Source organism: Peromyscus maniculatus, chromosome 2 (assembly GCF_049852395.1).
Source record: "Peromyscus maniculatus bairdii isolate BWxNUB_F1_BW_parent chromosome 2, HU_Pman_BW_mat_3.1, whole genome shotgun sequence".
NCBI classification, from domain to species: Eukaryota; Metazoa; Chordata; class Mammalia; order Rodentia; family Cricetidae; genus Peromyscus; species Peromyscus maniculatus.
In genome coordinates this window covers 155,948,394-155,956,089 of record NC_134853.1, presented here as the reverse complement: position 1 = coordinate 155,956,089, position 7,696 = coordinate 155,948,394, and the positions used below count along the sequence as shown (strand labels likewise).

General features: G+C 47.1%; 1 long non-coding RNA gene across 1 annotated transcript; it reads right to left on the bottom strand.

The window, feature by feature from the left end:
• Nucleotides 1–564: 564 nt before the first annotated feature.
• On the bottom strand, nt 565–4,255 carry LOC121827420 (uncharacterized). Its single transcript, XR_006069707.2, has 4 exons — nt 4,152–4,255; nt 3,189–3,247; nt 2,741–2,923; nt 565–733 (listed from the first exon to the last, which is right to left on the bottom strand). It is a non-coding gene; the product is annotated as an uncharacterized LOC121827420 (long non-coding RNA).
• Between the last annotated feature and the right edge of the window lie 3,441 nt (nt 4,256–7,696).

The following is a 7,696-nucleotide window of genomic DNA, read 5'->3' as shown; positions in this document are numbered from 1 at the left end:
CTAATGTAGGAAAATTGTGCAGAGCCTTGACTGTGCTGTTTAGTCTTGGCACAGTGTGTGAGTGTCCCCGATACTTCAGTAGCTTGTTGAGAGATAATGGTTGAGTCTGTACCTGAGTGTGAGGACTAAATGAGATCATAGCTTTTAGCAGTGTGTAGATTTGCATTGCAGGGGGAAGAACATGGTGTGTGAAGTTCTGGCTGGCGCCACTGTGGTGTGTCAGAAATTTTGTGTTTTCTCTAGCTAGCTATAGACTCACTCACTTGTTCTTCCTTGAGTCAGAAGCTCATTAATTCCAGACAGGAACTCTTGTAGCCCATGCTGACCTTGACCTTTTTTATATAGCTGAGGATGACCTTGTCCACCTGCTTGCTATGATTTTAGGCATGAACTGCCACATTGTTTATACAGTGCTGGAGGTCAGACATGGGGTTTTGTGCATGGTAGGCAAGCAGTCTACCAACTGAGCTACACCCTCAGACTCAGTCTTTTTTTTTTTTTGAGAAGAATGTTAACAGTGCAAGGAAGTTCCACTTCCTTTAGGAAGAGCCTGATGAGAGGTGGTATTTCTCTCTAGCTCTTTAATAGAAGTACTTCATGTGCACAGTATTTAGTTGGCTTCTGTCCTTTTTGGTGTCCCTGGATAATCAATGTCTGAAGATCAGACAAGCTGTGTGGTATTCTGTGTCTCAGAATGGTAAGGACCGTCTTCAGGATGGCTAACACAAGGATTCTGCTGGAAAGAATAAGAAATGCTTAAAACCACACGTCTCCTAAATGCCTTTTGTGTAGAGACAATGTATTTTTAAAAAACTGCTGAGAGGTCTTTGGGATAGAAACTGGAATGAAAGCTGTCAGAATGAAAGTAAGTGGGGAGTTACTGAACACTGTAGGAGAAATCATAGTTGGATATATGGAAGGGGGTAAGATAAACCAGGAAGGGCTTCTGCAAAAAATGAACTGTCAGCTCTGGAGATGACATGGTTGTCGCTTGTACCACTGCTCCCACCAATGACATTTAATTGTCCTTTTAGTTGACATGCAGAAATAATGTGATGTATGAGTGTGTAGGTATATGAGTAAGGTGCATCGCTAAGAATTTCTGGGTGGGAGCCTGAACAAATAGGGGAGAGCCTGGGCATGTTGAGGGGAAGCCAAGAGTCTTGCTCCACCACAACATGAGGAGAGATATGTGTAGTGGGGAGAGCTGACTCTCAAAGGCCTGCAACTAAAGAGGGGAGTGGCCCTTAACATTCAGGACCATAAGAGAAACAACACGCGTTTGCTGTAATAGCTGTGTTGACTGAGTGCAGAGTATGCATCACACTAAAGTTTATAACAGCCCGTGAAGCTGATAATGCAGATACCTTCATGGACTAGAGAAGGACTCTGATCTGAAATTCCCTAATGTCTGCAGCCAGAGTTAGAACAGATCTTTCTGACTTGGAACATGTGGGTTTGACTAGTGTTCTGTGGAAGTAAAATCCATGTGACTAATCACACAGCTGAAAATTTAGCCTGAGCATCTCACAGTGGTCAGGGCCGACAGCGCTGGAAAAGGCTTCCTGTGCAGGGCAGGTAAATAGGAAGCAGCCTTTTAGAGAAGGAACCATAGGGCCAATGCTAGAGTAGGGCACCCTTTCCTTTCCCTGGCTTAGAGCAGTAGTTCTCATCCTGTGGATCATGACCCTTTGACAAACTTCTGTCTTCAAAGCATTTAAAATTCATAACAGTAGCAAAATTATAGTTATGAAGTAGGAAGGAAAATAATGGTGTGGTTGGGCATCACCACAACGTGAGGGACTGCTTTAAAGGGTCACAGCATTAGGAAGGTTGAGAACCCTTGGAATAGAGGATCTTGAAAGGGCTGAGGGTGTAGCTGAGTGGAAAGCAATTGCCTAGCATACCCAAGGCTTTGGGTTGGTTTGATTCTCAGCACTGAGGAGGTGGGGATGAGAGCAGGCCAGGCCTAGGTGAGTCCCCGAGGCTGGGAATGGAAACCGGGCCCTAAAGCCTGCTTGCCTTCCTCCCTTCATTTGTTAGCCCCGAATTAGGTTGACAATTGGGCTCTAGCTGCATGTTTCCCAACAGAGGCTCTCAGCCATTTTTGGTTTACTTGATCCTCTCACATCCCTGAGGAGAGAGGCAGGGGTAGTCGGTGAGAGTGAAGTTAGACATCGTGGCATTGTAGTGCTGTGCAGATTGCATACATAGGCTTGGGGCTTGAGTTTGGCTTGACTACTCCTCTGATCTCGAATTTGAGGCCAGTAAACATTTCCCATGCAAAGTGGAAGTAGTTGTGTTTTGCTGAGGGTAGAGAATTGCTTTCTGTAAGGCTGGAAAGTGGGTAGCATCCTCACTTTTCCTTGTCATTGTCAAGCAGGGCCAGAAAGGTCTGTTGACTGACTCCTGCCCTTGGGCTACTCCGTGAATGAGGGATCCTCGTGTTTGTTCTTTCTCTCCCCCCACCCCCATCTCCTCTCCCTATCTCTTCCTCTCATCTCTAACCAGTTTTGGAGGTGTGGGGAATGTGCCTGAAGTTTTAGACTTAACCTGGAGCCCTGATGCCAGCTGTCTGGCTTTTGTGGAGCATCAGAGGACCGTCCTGTCCTGGTCTGATGGAAGGGGATTTGAGTCTTCCTTTCTGAAGCCCTTGTAAAAGGAAGCCCTTTATTAGTTAAGGGAATAGGGATAGTGAAGTTAGTTAGAGCCATCCCTCCATCTGAATAGTAGACAGTACCTGCCTGGCCTCTGGGGAGCTGAGCTCAGTCCGCACTCACTGCTTTGCTGCTGTAAGGACTCTGTCCTCACTGCCAGCTTCTTCCAAGACCCCCAGTGGCTGGCTCGAGCGCTGGCTATGCTTTCTGCTGCAGCGTGGTTTTTGATGTTCCCTTCCACTTCTCCCACTGTGCTGACAATACCACTGGAAAAAGCTCTGGGAGTTGGAGACTTTTTGATTTGTGTGGTAGAACCCCATTACAGATACAAAAGCTAGTGTGAAGCAGCTCCTGCAGCTCATGGAGGCTCATCACTTTTGCTCTGCACTACTGCCCCAAGCAAATTGAGCTGTGTGCCCCTGTGCATGGGATTTTGCTAAGAGATTTAAATACCATTGGTGTAGGCCTTACTCTAGCTTCTTAGTTACCCCCACCCTCTGTTTTAATAGCTTGGGTTAGCCTGGAACTCACCATGTAGAGAAGTCTGGCCTTGAACTTATAGAGATCCAGTTGCCTCTGCCTTCCAAATGCTGGGATTAAAGGAGAGAACGAAGAATATTTACTAGCTCTGGATAGATAACTTCTGATACTGCTACTTCTACTCCCAAGCAGGCATATGCTACCATGCTTGGTTTATGCTGTGCTAGAAACCAAGCCTGGGGCCTGGTACATGCCAGGCAAGCACATGCACTCACGAATATTTACAACCACAGCTGTTAGGGAAGTTTTTGTTTGTTTGTTTTATTTTGTTTTTTGAGACAGGGTTTCTCTTTGTAGCTTTGGTGCCTGTCCTGGATCTTGCTCAATAGACCAGGCTGGCCTCAAACTCACAGAGATCCCCTGGCTCTGCCTCCCAAATATTGGGATTAAAGGTATGCGCCACTGCCTGGCTTAGGGAAGGTTTTACATACTTAGAAGAGACCCAGGCTTACCTTTAATCCTTCAGTTTCTGAAAAGACAGCTTGAATTTGAATAATGCTCATTTAGGGGTAGGACTAACCTGGGTCATGCAGCCCTGATTAGGGGACAGGACCGTGGGTTCTCCTGAAGGAGGTTTTGCTATTAAGAACTTAGTAGAACTTAAACATATCACAGGAAACAGGAACTCTGGGGAATTTCCCCTGACTACGCAGGCCAGCTAGACTCCACCCAAATCTTTGGAAGACTGAGGTGAGGGCAGAATCAAGAGCTGGGACTGTTACTGTGCTAGGCACTGAGGCTGTCTTCCTAATGTCTCGCTCTGGCCTGACTTAGCACATTCAGATGTTAGCCCCACTAGTACACGGTGCTTCTGTTAGAGTGGACAGAACACACCTTCAGGAAAGCGAAAGATGGGGTAAAGAAACAGTAATGTGATGGTGTTCGAAATTCATAGTAATTCTAAACTCATACAAAGTCAGGATCATGAGAAACACCCCCAATCTACCCCATTACCTTTGGAGACTCAGCCGCCTATCTGTAATCCTAAGTCTAAGGCATCAGCTGGCAAGAAGCCCTTTTTCTGCTCCGGGTTTTCTTCATACAGGCATTCTAGAACATTGTACCTCATAAAGAAGCTCCAGAGCCCTTGAGCTATTCCTTTCGAAGCCTCTGCCCCTTCTTTGTAGTCTTAAACAGCCTCCAGGCTGTCTATTACCCTAAGTTTTCTCAGTTTGGAAGTTTTATGTATGTATACAGGGTGATGTATTACATAGTGTTTTGTGTTTGGCTCTCTCACTTAGTGTGTTTTCAAGGGCCCTGTGTATTGTAGCATGTGTGTGTGACTACTTCATCCCCTGTCTGCAGGAATTCAAGGCAAGCTCTGCTACTAAGTCGTAGGCCCTGCCTGCTTCATTCTTTACATCTGGCCTGTGACTGTCACGTTTTGCTTATTGATCCATGAGTGGGTAACACTTTTTCCATCCGTTGTGAACCCAAGTACACATTTTTGTATGGCTTTTAATTTTCAAAAGGGGAAATTGAGTGGGGCGATATGCACATGTGTATTTGGGGCTGGAGGAAGCTGGTGTCATCTGTTTGACTTGGCTGGTAACTGGCCAGAGGGATCAGCAACATGTAGGGACTTGAAGGAGAACTAAAATCGCTGTGGGTTTGGAGCCTCCTTTCTCTTCAGAAGCAGTTGTGTTGCCTGAGGGAGACTTTGGCCATGTGTTTTCTGCTGTCTTCTGCACCCTGGGATGACTTTCCCTAACTCAGCCGTTCTCAACCTATGGGTAGAGACCCCTTTGGGATCACATCAGATATTACAGTTCATAACAGTAGCAAAATTAGTTATGAAGTAGTGATGAAATAATGTTATGGTTCGAAGGGGAGGTCACCACAACATGAGGAACAATTAAAGGGTCACAGTATTGGGACCGTTGAGAACCACTACCCTAACTGAAAAAGGGCATCTGCCTGCTTTGCAGTGTTGTGAAGTAATGAAGGTCAGACATCCTCAGTACCCCTGTCTGAATGGCCTTGAAGTAGCTCTGTAATGATGCAGAATATCCACTAGGTGGCAGAGAAGCAGTAAGAAAAGCCTGGCCGCTGTTGCCCAGGTCTCAAGAAGCTTACTAGTTTGTTTTTCTCATTTCTAGTGAGAGCACAGACTCCAAAACTACTGTGAAAAGAGCTCCCAGCCTCAGTCTTGTCACTGCAGCCGTTCTTTGACTTCTGAGGAGCCCCACTATCCCCCCCCCCAACCAAGGATCCCATTTCCAGTTCTCAAACAGATTGCTTGCCAATCCCCTAGTCCCCAGTCTGCGTGATTCTTGTGAATTAGTTTGCCTTTTAGGTAACTTGCAGCCAGGATCATCTTTTTTTAAATTGAGTCATGCTGAGTTTTTGATGTCGACTGCCCCTGGGGAGCTTTTTGTCTGAGACAGCCTCTGTTGTAGACAGATTTAGGAATAATGAAATGTAGGTGGGGATTTAGGAGGAATTGGTTTATTTCAAGGCTGGTTGGAATGTGCAAGCAGGACTCTTGAGAACATGCATTCAAACCCTCGGAGCAGACAGCCTCTGTGTTCTGTTGTGGTTCAAAGCCAGAGTGGGGAAATAAGGAAGATGCTTAGCCTTATTTTCTTGAGCCACTCAGGATTTCCTACAGTTTGGTTTCTCTTGGTGGCCTTCTGCTCTCAAGGAGGGCAGTTATGTACCTAATAGAGTGGAAGCTCCCTGGTTTGCAAAGTCCTGTAGATGGAGGTTGAGAAGAACAGGGACGAGTCTAGATGGCTAGATCTGCAGCTGGAAGCAGCCTCAAGATAGCAATGGTCCCATGAAGAAGGGTTGGATTAGGGAGACACTAAATCTCGACCGCCGAGGCTCTGCTGTCAAGTGAACTGAGAGTGTCTGGGCAGCCCTGGAGCTCAGACTGACAGAAGTAGACAGATCTTGGCCCTTTCTGTGCCGCAGCAGGTCTGCTCCTGCAGTGCACCAGGAACCAGCTGGCTCTGGGCTCATGCTGTGTGATATGTCTGTTGTCTTAGCAGGTGTTTGAGCCTCTGCTTGGCACTTTTTAAAAATGGCTGGACTAGGAGGATCATTCCCAGGTTTTTGTGCATGTTGAACTCATGTGATATTGAACATCGTGAGTTCAGATGTTTGACAAGAAGAAAAGCAGGGAGAGGGGGACATCAGGAATGCAAAAGAAAACAGCAAGGAAAAAGCACATGTGGGCCGTGATGTCATCTGTTTATAAAGCTGTCACAGGCTGCTTTCATGTTCATCTTTGCAAGGACTGGTATGGCCAATGGAACAGGTGTTTATTTTGCAAATGAGAAACTGGCTTAGAGTTGAGCTTTACAAGATTTTACAGGTTGAACCTGGGCCTGTAGGTTTTGTGCCTAGCTCTCCCTCTCCTTATACATGTGTGTGATGTGGTGCCTCTTTCCAGCCCCTGAGGTTAGAGGGTCAGGCATAACCTTTCAAGTCACAGTGTGCCAGATCCATCCTTGGCTCCTCTCATGTCTCCGTGTTCCCTTCACAAAGTCGTCACTCACCCTAGTGACAGGCTGTTGCCATTACTTGGTCAGATTGAGGTGGAAGTGACTCATGGGCGACCAGGCTGTGGCTTTGGCTTCTGGATTTGCCTCCCTTGTATGAATTTTCTCCTTCAGATGTTAAAGAGGAGCCTCCCTTGCCACTGAGGTTGAGCCATGGGAAGCTAGGGAAGAGGAAACAGCATCGGAGTTACTTCAGGAGTTACAGGCTTCAGAGTAAGGCGCTCTGAGTTAAAAGCATGGCAAGAATGGGTCCATAGCTTCAAAACTGGGCAAAATAGTGTCAGGTGTCTGCCATCCATAGGTAGGACTTTAGAAAAGCCTGTTTGCCTCTTGGAGGTTTTGTTCTTCATCCCTGAAAGTTAGATCCTATGGTGTAGGGCAGTTGAGAGCTAGAGACCTGTGTGCAGAGAATGGTTGTCATGCCATAGTTGTGGCGTGAGTGATCACTCTAGTTAGCCACCCTTTTCTGTGCATTGCTAAAAGCTAGGCCCTTGATCACCTCATGCTCTGCTGAGCTGGGAACAGGAGTCCAGCCCAGGCCTGGCTCTTGGGAAGCTAACCCCATGGGCTGTAGAATCTGATGAAACTGTACTTTCCCAGGAGAAGGGGGAGGATGTCTTTAAACTTGCTGGCTGCTGAGTCCTGGGACAAAGGGGAGACAAGCCCCAGGGCTGAGACAGTCATGTCTTTATTATCTCAGATGTCTCAGGCCTGTCCCCCCTCCTGGAGATATATGGCCGGGAAGGCTAGCTTCATGGCCTCGGCGTGATTCCAGGTCCTAGGAATGTCTGGCTGTTTTATAGCAAACGGGATCACGCACAACAGCCCAGCATCCAGGCATCTCCACCCTAGCAAGCTCATTCTCCCCGCCAACTTGTAAAACAGTGGGACCTACAGCAGTGACACAGGCCCCATGGCTCATGGGGGTCCCTGCAGCTTGGCACAAGACATCAGTCCTGGGCACTAGTGAGCCCATCCGAGGCAATGGGCACA